At 42.3% G+C, this 15,881-nt stretch overlaps 1 protein-coding gene across 1 annotated transcript in view; it reads right to left on the bottom strand.

The window, feature by feature from the left end:
• LOC139698710 (insulin-like growth factor-binding protein complex acid labile subunit) overlaps positions 1 to 11,599 on the bottom strand; it is a 1,245,847-nt gene extending 1,234,248 nt beyond the window's left edge. The window contains exon 1 of the mRNA XM_071597590.1: positions 11,583 to 11,599. The gene's annotated coding sequence lies outside the window, so the exon portion shown is untranslated. The remainder of the gene's footprint in view (positions 1 to 11,582) is intronic.
• Between the last annotated feature and the right edge of the window lie 4,282 nt (positions 11,600 to 15,881).

The raw sequence follows: 15,881 nt of genomic DNA, 5'->3' as shown, positions 1-15,881 counted from the left end.
ACTGCTGAGCCCTGGGAGCGTTTTTTTCCGAAACGAAGGACAAGGCGTGAATAATTTGTAGATCCAAGCAAAGGTACGCTAAAACTAAAAAATTTATTATGATGATAAAGAAGCTCTTTTTAGCTACCATAGAGACAGTATTTGTACGCAGCGTAACCCGAAATTCAAGACTCATGCACGTGTTCACAACAGTAAAGGAATCCGATCGATTCCTTCCGACCGCAGCCGCCCATTTAACATCCATCGGCATGGAAATGGAACAAAAATACAATAAATGAAATGAAACAAGACAAAACCCACGAATTTTCACATTAATTCTCAATTTAATTAAACTTACGTTAGTTTACTTCTTTGTATTCCAAATATTTTGATTATGAAATGTTTTACCCTTAACGCAAGGCATAGTCTGCAATTATGTTAATGTGCACTAAAACTTACATAAGAGATCTGTTCGATAAGTATCGCCAATTTTGAATTTCCGCGGGTTTTGTTTTCGATTCTTTTATGGCGTCATGTTGTTGCTTATGTCTCTCACTTATGCCGAAACGCTCGGCCATTTTGAATGTTCAGTTAATTTTTGACAGCTGTTTTACTTGGACGTGTTTTGCATGCCTTCGATTTTTGCCTGTTCCCGAAAAAGGATCAAAGAATCTGTACCAAATTTTGTGTAAAAAACGAAATTAAGTAAGCGAACGCATTCCAAATGTTGGCTCTGGCATATGGGGAAGCTACCTTGGACCGAAGCAACGTTTACCGATGGTACCAAATGTTCTCAGAGGGCCGGGAAGGTGCGAACGACGAAGAGCGTGCCAGACGCCTGAGCACGTCAATAACAGACGAAAACATTGATGAAGTGGAGAAAAATGTGTTGGCCAAGCGTCGAATCACCGTTAGAGAAGTAGCTGAGGACCTAAACATATCGATTGGCTCAATTTAGACCAAAAAGAGCAACGCATTAACATTGCTATTGTCTCTGTCCGCGGCGACCCAAATTTGCTCTAGAGGGTCATAGCTGGTGATAAATCATGGGATTATGATTATGACGTGGAAGCTAAAGCTCAATCATCCCAATGGAAGCTGCAGCTCGAGCCAAGACCGAAAAAAGCGTGCCAAGTTCGGTCGAATGTGAAAGTTTTGCTAACAATTTTCTTCAATTGCAGGGGCGTGGTGCATCATGAGTTCTTGCCACAGGGTATAGTGGTAAATAAGGAATATTACTTGCAAGTCATGCGCAATTTTCGCGAAGCAATCCGCCAAAAACGTCCGGATTTTTGGAAGTACAACAATTGCCTTTTGCACCATGACACTGCCCCTTCTCACACATCGTCGCTTGTGCGCCAATATTTGGCCAAAAATAAAACACTAATGATGCCGCAGCCACCGGATTCCCCAGATCTGGCCACCAGTGACTTTTCCTTGTTCCAGAAAATGAAGAGGTCCATGAAAGGACGACGCTACGCTACGATTGACGAGATAAAGACTGCATCGAAGGGAGAGCTGAACAAGATCACAAAAAATGATATTTTGAAGTCCTTCGAGGATTGAAAAAAACGTTGGCACAAGTGTTTAATATCTAATGGGGATTAATTGGACGAGGAAAAAATAGATATTCATGATTAAATAGATAATTTTTGAAAGAACACCAAAGTCGCGATACTTTTTGAACAGATGTCGTATATTCAACCGCATTCAATTACCGCATTGTGCTCTTGTGCAATATACGTATAGTCATTAAAGGTATGGGTGGAATTAATATTGATACCATAGGCATCTTTTCAAAATCTACGCTGCTATTCCGTCTAATATTGTCAACAATTATAAACATTTAATATTAATTCTACCACCGCAATTCTAAAAAAAAAATCAATACGCAGGTCGAAGAAACCGCAAGATTTTTAGACGATCAAACTTTTATTCTGTAATAAAAATTAATTCATACAATAAAGCCACGAATCAAATCATCAACAAGAAAAAACTCATGTGACCAAGGTTGGAGAGGGTTTTCGAATGGTGAAGATAGATTGACCTTTGACACAGTTCAGAGTTAAGAGCCAGATGACGGGCGTTGCGCACGCAGCGGATAGCGCAACGGCTCAAAATAGAAGGGCGTTTAGGGGTGACCACAGAGAGGAGGGTGGGAAGTGTTTTATGTGCGTGGAGGGACGCCGATGGGGGTGGAAGCTCGCGGGTGGGCGGGGGGGGAAAGGGTGGGATGCGGAGGAATAATCCGAGCGGGGGGGCCGCCGTTGGTGGCATCAGTTGACGCCAAATTGGAAGCCTTTAGAGGAGGATCGAGGTGGGGAAGGATGCTCGAGAGGAATAGTCGGAACGGGGAAAGGGAGGAAGGGAATGGAAGGGGACGAAATTCCTCACCCCCTACTAGGAGAAAAGTTATTCTTTTTCATATTTTTCGGAAGGAGCGATAATGAGTCAAGTTAATGGATGGAGATTGGTCGGATTGATAGTTTTTCCAGGGAGGCTGCTGATAAGGCTGGAGGGGAAGTCCCAGGCCTTCCCCTCTTCCCAACTCCCAACTTTTGAGAATATTTTTTTTGGCCAAGGTGAAAAAAAAGGCGAAAATGGGTTGAGAGGAGAGGATTGAGGGAGGGGACGAAGGGTTTGGTGCTAACCCTTGGAAACGAGGTAGAGAGAGAGAGAGAGAGAGAGAGAGAGAGAGAGAGAGAGAGAGAGAGAGAGAGAGAGAGAGAGAGAGAGAGAGAGAGAGAGACCCTGGGAATGAACTCTTCGGGTCACGGCTTGGGAAGGAAAAAAAAAAAGGTTCGCTTTACAATCTTCTAAACTGAGGAGAAGAACTTTGCTCCCGAAATTACTTCGGAGGTGCTCGTGTTACCTTCCTCGAGTTAGTCTGTCAAAACGGAGTAGATTAATGAGAGCCGGGGAGGGCAACGCGGGTGGGAGTCGTCGCAGTTTTTCTTTCATTCGTCTCGCTCGCTGCAGTTAATTAGGGATAAGCGCCGTCCTCTTTGCCGCTCTAATGAATGGACAAGGTGGTTAATTACGCCGTGCGAAGAAAGTATCGCAGCAGTTGGGACGGACGCACGTCAAGATGGATATTCAGATCCGGCACACTTTCCCGCGACGTCGACAACGGGGAAATGAATGGGGAGAGTGACAAAATCCGTGACCAGAGCTCACCCCGGATATGCAATGGACCGAATGAAGACTGAAAAGCAGGAGCGAGGGAAATGTAAGTGGAGGGAAGGCACTGCCATGATCCGCGATTGCAAATTGAACGACGGCCAATTAAAAGTTCCTTGCGGAGACGGTGTACCTCGGTGGAAAAATCCTGCTCCCTCAGCCTGATATCGGATTATGTCTTCGTAAACAACTGTTATAGAATGAATGAATCCCTGTTTAGACAGCAAGACCACGAGCAATCACAGACGCAAAGGAGGAAACTGTCCCAAATGGTAATGGCGAGGAAGGAACTCTATTAGGAGGAACACGTAACCGGCTACTGATGACGAATCGTACCAGACAACGCATGAGAAAGCCCTGCAAAGAACTCAAATCTGGTGCTTGCTTTTCTTCGACTGTGAGACCTGAACGAAGTGAAAAGCAAAGGTATTAAAAGGAAAACTATTGATCAAATTGTCGCGTTACTGATAAAAAGCACAAGTAAAATGGAGAGACTTATCGATAAAAGAATAAGCACTTCAGAGAGGGAAGAATCCTGTGAAGGACACTTAAAAAAGGGTGCATCATGAAGCAAAATTGTTTAATGAAGGTAAATACTGAATATATTTGAGATAAAGAATAGCGTAAAAAAGCCACGGAAGTATTTCTAGAAGCAAGGGACGGATGAGGACAGTAATTTTAACTTTGCATAAATTAAACTACTGGCAATGAATTTGAAAACTTGGAGATTGCCTAAAATCAATCCTTAAATTCAAATCCCATAATTAGGCGAAATCAAGCGCTAACACTAATCTTTCATTTACTTCACCACCATATTATTTGATGAGAAATAATAGATTTCGCCGTAATTGTTAACGTTACTATGCACCTTACAGAGAACTGCATGTTTTGTTATTATTTATTGTTAATTTTTTCGCCATTGGTGAATTTTAAATGTGCTCCTCCAGGCTTACAAATTTATAATTAATATTGAAATGTTAAAAAAGAGCCGTAAGGCGTACGCTGTTATTCAGAGGAATGTATTTTCCCCCACAACATGTCCTCAGGGTTCTCTGCTCAGGAATACTTGAGAATATATAAATCTTTCCCTAAAATATATGGCCATTATGAGAGACCCCGAACTACTCTCGTTTCGAGAATAATTTTATCAACATTAATACAAAACTAATAGTAAAATTTAACGTGAATATACGAGAATGTCAAATTACCATTTTTATAAATGTTTCGTCATTTATCCCTACACCCATAAATATACTGCCATGGAAAAAATACTGAATAATTTTTGCTAACTTTGCTTACTCTTTTTCAGTTCACTCATTGGCTATGGCTTAGTTTTGTAATGGTGGAGTTTCCTTAGCACAGGATCTCCTTCAGTACGTTATCATAATAGTTTTTATAAACACGATATACTATATTGAATCATTTAGGCCAATCTAATAGTTTAGTCCGTAAGTTTAAAGATCGATTGCACCCACGATCCCTAGTCTATCCTAGTAAATTCACAACAGACAGAGAAATATCCCAGAAAGAGTTGAATTTGAACAATGAACATTGAGGGAACGCAAATTTTAACTGATTAAGAATAAAATGGAAGAACGCTCGCTATTTGGACCCCATCTCAAATATGTTTCGAGGATTTGGGACCCATGCGAAAATTGTATTCATTGAACGATTTAATAATCGATATTAATTGCCCGTATAACCAAAAATTAGAACAAACAATAAATGAATTCTAGCACAATGACAACTAAAGCTAGATACACGAGGACTTAACGACAGCTGTAAGTCTAATACAAAGGCAAAGGGTGTTAGTTATAGAGATCCTTAAAAAAATCGAGGTAATAGGATTAATTTTTCCTTTGGAGAGATCATCATTACAGCACGGCGTGAGGGCCTCGCCAATACAGAAGTCCATGCCTCAATTAACGGACATTTTCTACATTACCATGGATAAGGTCCTAAGGTTCACCCACCTTTCCCGTGGCTTACGCAACAGTGCGTGGACGTACGTGATGATCTCTCTCAGTTTACTTCATTCGCCGAGGAAATGGAGGGCGTTGGAAAGACCGAGGGAGAAGAAAAATTGCTCCCAGCAAAGACTCCCTTGCAAAGACGCATTGTCGTCAAAGCACGGCATCAACCTGCCTCAGGTGTTGAGCGTCTCGAGGAAGCCTCCCTGGGTGTGAGCAGGGGGTCGAATGAGGAGGTGGGGGTGCGGGGGACGAAAGGGAGTGGAGATGGGGGGGGTAGTTTGAAGGGGAATTGCCGAAAGTTAAAAGAGGGAGAAAAAAAGTTTAAGAGAGAGGAAAAGGAGAGCAAGAAAAAGAGAGGGCACTGCGGGGGTGAGAGCTCCTTTTTTAAGGACGGAGGCATAAAAAGAGGGGAAACGAGATTAAGGAGTCCGAGGGAAGGGGCAAAAGGGGTGGAAATTAGGCAAGGGAGAGTGCAAATGAGAGGTTCTTCTTCTGGGGGTGGTGGACGGCGGGAAGGGGAGAGGGAGGAGAGGGGTAAGGGAAGCGCTGTGTGGGCAGGGGAGGAAGGAGGTGGAGGGTAGAAGAATTATGGAGGTGGAGGGGTGGGATGGGGTGTGGCTCTTACTTCTGCCCCTGGAAAGGACCTGAGGGGGATTTCTTGCTAAGGGGTTAAAGAGCATGAAACGACTACAAACGGGTGGGCACAAACATGAAACGGGTAGGCGTTCCAGGGGCGAGGGGGTGTGTGCTGGAAAGGGGAATCCCTTTTGCGAGGGGGAAGGAATTAATGACTGGGGTCTCCTCTATGTGTATAAAGAGGTGAAGAAAAGATTAGTTAAAACATTGATATGCAGCGCAGCATTGTATGGGGAGGCAGGGCACGGGGAGGGGGGGACTAAGAAAAGAGGATGTGCCTAGACTGGAGACATTCCAGGGATGACGGTTCCAGTTTTGGTGGAAGAGAGAGTACGGGAATAAGAATGGGGGGAAAGGGGCTTGGAAAAGTTGCTGGATATGGTGAAAAGAAAGGATGGGAGGGTTGTGTGATGGAATACTGAGAAAGAGGAATAAGTTGGAGGAATAAGGGTTGGGGATTTGTGATTATTTGGTCAGAAAAAAGACATTTTAGATGGAAAGCAAGAGGGCAAGAAATAATTAGCATAAATTAAAGATAGATGTAGTGGGGGTAATTAAGCGTCAGGTTAGTCAATTTTATATTAGGACTCTTGAGGGCGATTTATAGTAAGAACAAGATGACGTAAGTTAGTTAAATCGGATGCGGACATCCCAAATTTATGAAATTTACACATTTAAATAGAAAAATCACGAAGCTCTAGCATTACACGCCAACTGGTTCCGGTTTATTTTAGCCATAATCCAGTTACTTTTGAACCAGGTACATACGTGACGAATCCTAAAGGTACGCGAGTCATTCCACACCCTATTAGTACGCCAAAAAAACAATAAAAACTGTTATGATTTTGCAAAATGTTTTTTTGAAATCGCATCATGAAAACAACTCAGTAAAAAGGTAAGCTTATCCTAAAAAACAGATGTGTACGGTTTATATGACAACCCAGATGCCAAGAAGGGGGTTGTGAGTTTTTCAGAAAAGATTGTAAATAGCCAGCAGGACTGAGGGGTCTTTTAAAGGGATTTTTCTGGCGAGTGAAAAAACAATGCATTGTTCGCCGAAAGAAAAATAAAATGGTAACTCCTGGACTTGTGAAATTTATTTATTTATTTATTTATTCAGTATAAGTCCGAAAACAGCACATTCTGGCCTTTACATCGAACTATTAACAACGATAACAATGATCACATTTACAAACACCCAAGCCCTAGGTGGAGGAAAATTCACCCAGGCGGGAATCGAACCCGCGACCTTTGGAATGGCAGACGAGGACGTTACCCCGCCGCCAACGGGGTCGGCAATTCTTTCATCCCTCAGCCGTCATGTACTTTTGCAGCGAAATGCGAAGTTTGCTTGTCACACGTGCACGTTTCCGACTTTCGCGTGGAAAAGATAACCATATGATGTCATCATTTCTCATTCCTCCTTCACACAGTTTAAAAGTGAACTTTTTCTCAAACCTTGCTACGACAAATTATTTGTTGGCAATACATTTCAGACGAGTTGACCAAGTTAAATTTGACATAGCCATGTGACCTGACGCAGCATGAACTTTACGAACTAATTACCTTCACTCGTAAATCAAAAATAAATCGTTAGGATGGATTCAGAACGATTGGAGGGTGTGTGCCATGTTTGATTTAATGTTAGACGAGGATGAAACCCCATTTGCCTTTTTTTTTAATTAAAAGGATAAATATCCAGTAAATTCACAATATCCACAAAGTATACAGCCTCGAAATTCAACATTAATGTTATTAAGCTCAACCAAAATTTAATTACGTAAAATACGTTTCCTCAGGAAATTTCCAGCCCATCGAATAAATTGTATCTCTTATGCATTCATCAGTAATCGGTCACAATCTACAGTATCATACAGCAACATTTTTCTGCCATTTCCGCAGTATACACCACTTGAAAGAATAACCTAATTTCTCCACTGGGTGGTGAAAATACCCAGTGTTTCACATCCTTCCTAGCGGTTTGCAGGTTAAGATGAATGCCTATCTACGAGATAGGTAACATTAAGCCATATCCTGGTTAATTCACGTCTCCAAAAGTAAAGATGTCTTGGCTCTTTCCTATTACTATTGTGAGATGTATTACTAAGCGGAGTATAGTCATGATTATTATTTGAGTTTCAACAAAGCATCTGACTATCCTAATGCTATTTTGCACTTCTTGTGGATGTTTTGCGGTAAACATCAAGAAAACATGAAAAATCCATTCACGTTACTTTGACAAAGGGATATTGTTGGGACGTCAGAACTGCTGTCAAATTTGATGACAACATTGTTTTAGTGGCATAATTAGATAGCATTAAAAAGCGCATCAGATCACATCCATGGCTGGGATTATTCTAGTAATATATTGATGCAAATGTAAATTTTCTTAAGTAATTGGGTGTTTGCATATTACTCCACTCGACTAAGTACAAACGAGTACGTTGGTGAAACTAAGTTGGTAGCCTCTTGATTCAAAAATAGAACATACTTAAGACTTATAGAAAGGCACATGGCACTCGATTAAGAAGGTGCGAATAATGAATGACGTTATGCGACACATATGCAAGCTAGCTCCAGCCATTTTCTATGGTGCGCTTAGCTTAGCTTATAAAGGAACTTGGAGGACCTATGATATGGTCTTCATCAGATTGAATTGAATGAATGTACCAGGTATTAAATTTACTTTAAATCATCTCAGACCCTTTTCAGCAAAATTTCCGCGGAGTCAGTCGTAATCCCATTCTATTCTTCCCGTCCGAGGGTTAGCAGACCAGGTGAGATCAATGCGGGAGCGCCTATTTCCTTCCCTTCGCCTGTTTCAACGAAGGCATAGTCCTCCGCCCCACGCGCCATTCGACTTTGTCTCTTCGTTGGGTCTACTGTACCCGCTTAACAATCGCTGACCACCCGTGAAGAGGGAGCCCAGTTACCGCGGGAGGGAGGCAGGCGAGGCTCGGGGTTGGGGGAGGAAACCTTCGTCTTCGCAAAGGGACGACCACCCCGATCATCAAACAGGGTGCCGCAATCTCACCCTCTCCTCTACCCCAACGTCTCCTTATCTCTACACCCCCACCCCCGTCATCCATCTCCGGACCCCTCTCCATTCAATTCCCGAACAGAAAGCCGCCTCCCCGGCACCATTAAAATGTCGCGCATGGGAACTCCGATAAAGAGCTGCCCGCCAAAAACGCCCAACTCCCTCCCCTCCCTTCACTTACCGACTCTTACCCTTATCCCACGATCCGGCCCGGGGCCGCTTGGTCGGCGCGAAGGGGTCTTGGGGCATGAGGCCGTGTTACGGGGGGGTGGGCAGTACGAGAGCCGCGCCAACCCGAACCTCGTCCTTTCCGTCTCAATACCTGACCGTCCATGAATGATTTCGCGCGAGAACATTGTTAGGAAAGAGTAAATGGGTTAAGGGAAACGAGTCTAACCGATGAGTGGACGAAGAATCTTTCGAGTCACGGGGACGCATAGTCTCAATAACATAAGAGCATGAAAAAATCGATGAATGTGGAAGAATATAGAGGGTGTCAGGCGTCACCATGGGAAAAATGATAATCTTGCTATGCTTAAATGATATGAATGGTTTAATTTCACACTGTCAATTACTCACAATGCGTGTGAAATTGTGCAACGAGTTTCTAAGGTAATTTATTCAAGTACTGCGAAATGAGGCAGGAGTGAGAAAGATACGCGAGAATAGAAATTATGAAGCAATATGATAAAAGAAAATTCCCCTTCGTAGCCTTAAACAAGGTGTTTCTTGACAACGACAGCATACGTAGTAATGAAAGGTTTGGACGGGAATGTATGTGCGAAGTTTGATTGTATTACCCTAAAATACTATCAACCAACATTTGGCGGGCCTTGGTAATTTAGGTACCCCAGCCACTGGCATCATGGCGACCCATTTAGTCTATGCTGAGGAAAAAATTGCCAAATGGTATTGATACGTGCCTCAAGAAAATTATAAAATCACAATTCCCTGATTTGTTAGTAATATTGACGGTTCTCACGGTATATTTTAGATATATTTCAAATTTATCAACAATTTAAATTATCTTTTCCTTTTAGAATGAGGAAACAATGCATCTCTAAAACTTACAACTTGAAACCAAATTAGGTACACAGTTAAAACTTTATTTCCGACCATGGTTTCGATACACTGTATCATCATCAGGTCTGATACTATTTACCTACCATTATATTCATTCATTTACAGTTTCTCTGGACTTTTCATTTTACAAAAGAAAATATTATAATATGTAATTCTAAAAAATGGCTCAACTGAAATAATCAATAAATATAACTATAAGAGATACTCTCAGACAAATTTAATTTTCAGTATAAGTCCCAAAATCGAGAGGCTTCATCAATATGACTTCATTCACCATATTTGCCACTAAAAGAAGGATAATTTAAATAGCGTCTCTCATTACTGCTGCCTTCCCTACGGTTTTATGATTTCATAACGTGTTTCGATGAAAATTAAAACAGTTACCAAATACTTAGAACTTAGAAAGCCATGCTTAAACTAGTTCTTCTGTGACACTTTCAAAATTCAAATTGGATTCACGCCAGCGATAACAGAAACGCTAATTAAAATAGAAAACATGACGCCAAATAGGAATCTGAGTGTTACGTCTAGATTTTTATGACTTTCAATTATATTTGTGCAATGAGCACGGAAAAGTCGTGTTTCAGTGATTACAATGGATACCAAAATAGAAGGTTTTATAATAACAACCTTTACAATTTTCTTTTATCGCGCTATTCCCATTGTCCGGCGCCAGCGAGTTATTTCTCAATTTTCGACGGGGGTGCGGTGGAAACGAAATCGAATACTGAAAATGTGTGAAAACGGGATGCGAGCCTCAAGTGTGTTGCAACAATTTCCCAAAATTTGGAGACAAGTGTATTACAAATGAATGGTACCAAAGGCACATCAATTTCGTATCAAAGGTACTGTAATCAGATTAAAAAGCATATTATTGGGAGTTATACTTCCCGATCGTTATTTAGAATTAGAATTTTGAGCAATTCACATGTGGCAGAAAAATAAAGATTTTTCTGAAAATGGTACGCGGAAGGGAAATGCTTAGAACACTCAGGGTAGTAGACAGATCAAACACATAAGGGAGTGACATATTTGTCCGAATAAACCATTCCACCAATCCAACTATGCTTGCCGTAACAGTTTCACGACGATAAGGGAAGAAATAGTGTAGAAAATTCGTGAAAAAGGGTAATTTAGCCGACGAAGATTTTGTGGCCGCCAATTAACAAAAACAAGAGGACAAAACCCTCATAAATATTTCAGTTTCTTACAAAATTAAACAGACAAGAGACCAAGATGTAAGATGTTAATCAGGGGGTGCCCTCTAACGAAAAGAAAACCACGGCGTTCTTGAGAGAGAGAGAGGGCGAATGAGAGCTACCCTTAGTGAGAATTCCTAGCTTTATACCATGCAATGCAAACCTAACAATATTAACAAAGGAGCCCAAAAGAAACGCATCGAAGCTACAGGAAGCAGAATGTCCTCCTTCAGCGAAGTTGATGATGTTTCATCAATACCATCATAATATTATTATTTGTATTCTTTAATTGAATCAGATAAGAATCATCCCAGTTATATTAATTTCGCATTTTCCTGTTCCCTAAATTAAAATCATTTATCAAAAAAATTCCATCAGAGAAAGTGTGATTTCATTTTTATAAACCAACTTAAAACTAGAAAAGTAATTACTTAGTCTTCAAATTGTCAGTAAAAGGCAATCAGTAACATAAACTATAAGGAGCACACCAACCTTTCGAAATGTCCAGGATTTCGGGCCGAAACCGGTGAATCAGTAGCCTCCTGCAATGCAAACACAAATATTAGCTCAGGAATCGGTAATTGGGACGAACTAGAAACGTATACTATAATGAAACGCGAGTTTGCCAAAAACCTCCCCCAAAAACGCTAAGCTCGATCCTCGTACTCTTCAGCCCATTTCAAAATGTTTCAGCGTCTGGTAAGAAATATCTCCAAGAGCGCAAAGGTCTGAGAAGACGTATCCATTAGACGTATCCACTAGATTAGAGCCACGAGCACGGAGGAGGTAAAGGGAAGGAGGGGGGGGGAGGGAGTGGGATAAGTATGGCGTTCTCCAAGCGGGGCAAACTCGCTTTGAAGCGAACGGAAGTGATGGGAGAGATACAGCGTGATGAATGCCGATTGGAGCGCTCTTAAGAAACCCTTTGAAGGACGACTTCCGAGCAGAGCAAGGAGGGAGGGAGGGAGGGATAAAGAAAAAAAACGTCGAAGTTTAAGGGCAGTTTCAATCAAAGTCGCGCTCGCGTCTTTGGCCTCGAGACGTGTCAGCGCCACCAACGCCGTGAGATAAGCTCCTGAGTGTTCCAAGGGAAGAGAGAAGGGTGGAACCCGGGGTTGTGAGAGGGGAACGTGGATTTTGAAGGGGGGGAGGTCGGGGGTGTCGAGGGTGAAAAGAGGTGCGAAAAGAGGGCGGGTGACGTTTGTCGCTCACTTCCCCCATCTTGAGTGAGTGAGTGAACGTTCGCCCCTCTCTCCGCGACGATAGATGGACTTAGGAAGAGTTTTACCCACGCGATATGCATTTCCTTCGAGAGAGGTTGACTCGAGAAAATAACACGAATCGCATTCTTTCGAGAATCTCTGAGGAAGGGGTCACCGGGATGCCTTCACCGAGCATTCCCTCGTTATTTCCCGCAGGGTTGATTAAAGAGGAAAAATATTAGGGCTGCCTCGACCCAATGGGTTGTTTCCCTTCCTCCAGGATTATCGCCGGGAGGGGAGATGAACTCGCGAATTTTTAGGGACCGTCATTGTTCTTCCACGGAGAATGCGCTGGGTTAACTGTGGTGACGGTTGGATTATGGCTCCTCGTAAAAACATAACTGAGAAGGTCGTTACTCGGTGGAGTCACAAAGCAAAAAATAATTGTATTTTTAAATAAATACGCACTTTATATTTTTCCTTGATAATATTTTTTGCATTCAAGGAATGAGATAGTTTTTGAAAATTCATCAACTACATATAATTACTTTTTATTTAGGTTTAGATCATACTCATCTAGGAAGCAATTCAGAGGAAATAGAATACAGATGTTTCAGTAGAAATTGGAGAGCATATGACCAAGAGTACAGATGCACTACTACGTGCTCTCAGTATATATTTGTGGCAGAACGAAAACGACCAACTATGATTGATTACATTATAATTGTTCACTTACAAAACGATAATGATAATTGTAACCAGTCGAGTGCGTCTTTTGCGATAATATTTTCAGAGAAAATAAATGATTATGTTTTGATATATATGTGCTTGTACTTACAATTTACTACTTACATACAATTAGGTTGGAACAAACTAAGGGTAAACAACCTTATAGATACTAGGAATAATATCACGTATGTACCATACTTAAAGACGAATATATGGTTATTTATAGAATTCATGCCCATTTTCATTAAAATTTAAAATGAAATCAAGTTTTTTTTTCTTTAAAGGACAAATTTTCATGAAAAAAACGATCTCTTAGGTAGATGCGGTAAACTAACCAGGTTCCAATGGTTTCCAAGCTAGTCATTTTAGCAGTTAATCATAAAATGGTGAAATAGCCGAAAAGCCGTCGACCTAAAAGTTGGCTCTTGTTTGGCCTCCAATACCCCGTCCCGCTCAAGTCATTCCACAAAATCCCGCCCCCAGGAATTCCCGCCGCCGCCAGTCGCCGCCTCGGCCAAGAAGGACTCGCACAAGGAGCGAACCCGCCACCGCACTCGGAACAATGGACTCCGCCCGCACAGAGCGCCCCCCGACCGCTAAACCTCCCACGACCCCCGCGCCTCTCACCTCCTCCCTACCACGCCGAACAATATTGCCCCCGCCCCCCTCACCCCCAGCGTCCGCTCTAATTCTTCCGCTCCCTATTATTCTTCAACCACCCCACACCCTCAACTATACCATTCCCCCTCCCCGCAACAGAGAGCGCCACCCCGATTGTTCCATAACGCCCCCGCCCCACCGAACCCCCCCCCTCTGGTGCCGAGAGGTCCGGGGAAGTTCCGTAAAATATTGCGCCCCGCTGTTGGCGCCCCACCCCTCCCGAGGCTGGGTGGGGCATTTCGCCATTTTTCTCCGCGGCCTTCGCACGTCTTCTCCCACCCTCACCCACCACGAAAAGTTCTCCCCTTCCGACCCCAGGAATCGCCGCATCCCCCAACCCTTTCCCCGGCGGGAGTTGGGGGTTGGAAACTGGTGGGGAGGGGGGTTCTACCCGCAGCATTCAAGGCGGTAACTGGCTTCCATTCCACCCCTACTCCCCCCTCCCCTCCCGCGAATACCTGGACCGCACATCAAAGCTTTAATAAACCCAGCGACGCGGTTAACTACAAAGGCCCCGGTGTCGTTGCGGCGCCTGGAAATAGAAAGCGACGTGACGGATGTACAATGGGGATCCGGGGGAGGGCTGCGTTGGGTTTTCTTGCGGAATCGCGTATATCTCGCAGATTCCTTGAGTGTGTCACACGACACCCCTCCCTCCTCTCTTTCCCCACTGACCCCACGCTCACTGCAGCTTTCCCTTTATTAGCCAAACCTTAAGTTTCGATTTCGGGTCCAGGTGTCCCCGATCCATTCCACAACGGATGCCGCTAAGAGATGAGCCATTTTTGTGATGATTGCCATTTTTTTCTGAACCATCGACGCAAGTGTTCGCTTCGGAAAGATGCGAACCCGTTTTTTTTAAGTCTAACTTGAGAATTACCAACACGAACATTACATAGAGTAAAAATCATTACCCTAGAATCTTCGGGAATCAAAACCGGATCCCTCGATTTCCGGCCAAATGGTTTAGCCAATTAACCCAGGTACCGAGGCTTCTTCCATGCTGCGAATTTCTTTAATAGGGATTTTAAACGAACAAGTTGTGCTGAATAATATCCGTAAATACAGAGTCACGAGAATCCAATCGCATTCGTAAGCATTTATTTTTTTATTTACATAGTACCTCGTAAGCCACGGCTAAGGTGTGTGGCAGGGGGTGATTACACACTAAGATACTTTTTACCCAATATAATTTTCCTTCCCTAGCGCGGTCGGATGACGTTATTCTCATTCCTTATTATTTGGGGGAAATATCACATCTTAAATCTATCGGTTCTACAGTTAATTTCTCCAATTTTATTTACATGGTCTCTTCTACCGTAGTACGATTGGGCCAATAATAAATTATCAACATCATCGCTCAAAGATATCCTTCCAATGTAAGTGATAGATTGAGCCTGTAATTTAACATTTGCTCCACGAATGATTCCAAACTAGCTCCTCTAATAATTATGATAAGCTGCTCAGGTTATCATAACAATTAATTACAAACCTAGATCCTCTACTCTGCACGTGACCAAATTCGACAATCAATAAAATTTCATGAAGAACCCTTAATATACTCGCAGCACATTCTAAATGAAGCCTAATGAGCGAAATGTAACATTTTTTCTTCATCTTTGCATCACATTTCACCAATACTCTTCCAAATTTTGACGCTTTCTGTCATTTTAAGTTTTTGGCCCTGCTTTTTGTAATACATCCTTGTTGTTTTTATTTTTCTTTTGCTCTTCATTTATGTATAGGTTTAAATCAACCTTTTTCTGCCTATATGTGCCATACACAGGTTTTCCTCTCTTTTCCTGTCAAATAAACTTCTCAATACCTTAAAGTCTTTGAGTGTTTCATCATTTCCCGACCGATTCTATTTTAATATTACTCAGCAGCACACTTCATTTCTCTTAATGTTTCGTTTTCTATATCTCACCATGGTACAAGGGTAAGCTTCACATGAAGGTTTTTAATTAACCCCTTTCTTATACCTAGTCGTCAGAATTTGCTATTCATTATATAGCCATCTACTTCAGGGCTAATTTGTTCACTGATCTTCCTCCATAGTTGAAGTTCAAGGCAATAGTAACATTATTTCTAGATATCCCATGCACACAAAAAAAGATTCAACGCATGACGTTTCTATTTCTGGTATAGCGTTGAGTGCTTTCCAAATATTCAAACAAGCAAGAAAAGTTCTCTTCTCTCA

The sequence above is a fragment of the Hetaerina americana genome, unplaced genomic scaffold (assembly GCF_022747635.1).
Source record: "Hetaerina americana unplaced genomic scaffold, ioHetAmer1.1.p SCAF_9, whole genome shotgun sequence".
NCBI classification, from domain to species: domain Eukaryota; kingdom Metazoa; phylum Arthropoda; class Insecta; order Odonata; family Calopterygidae; genus Hetaerina; species Hetaerina americana.
Note: the sequence above shows the minus strand (reverse complement) of the source record. Positions and strands in the feature narration are given on the sequence as shown.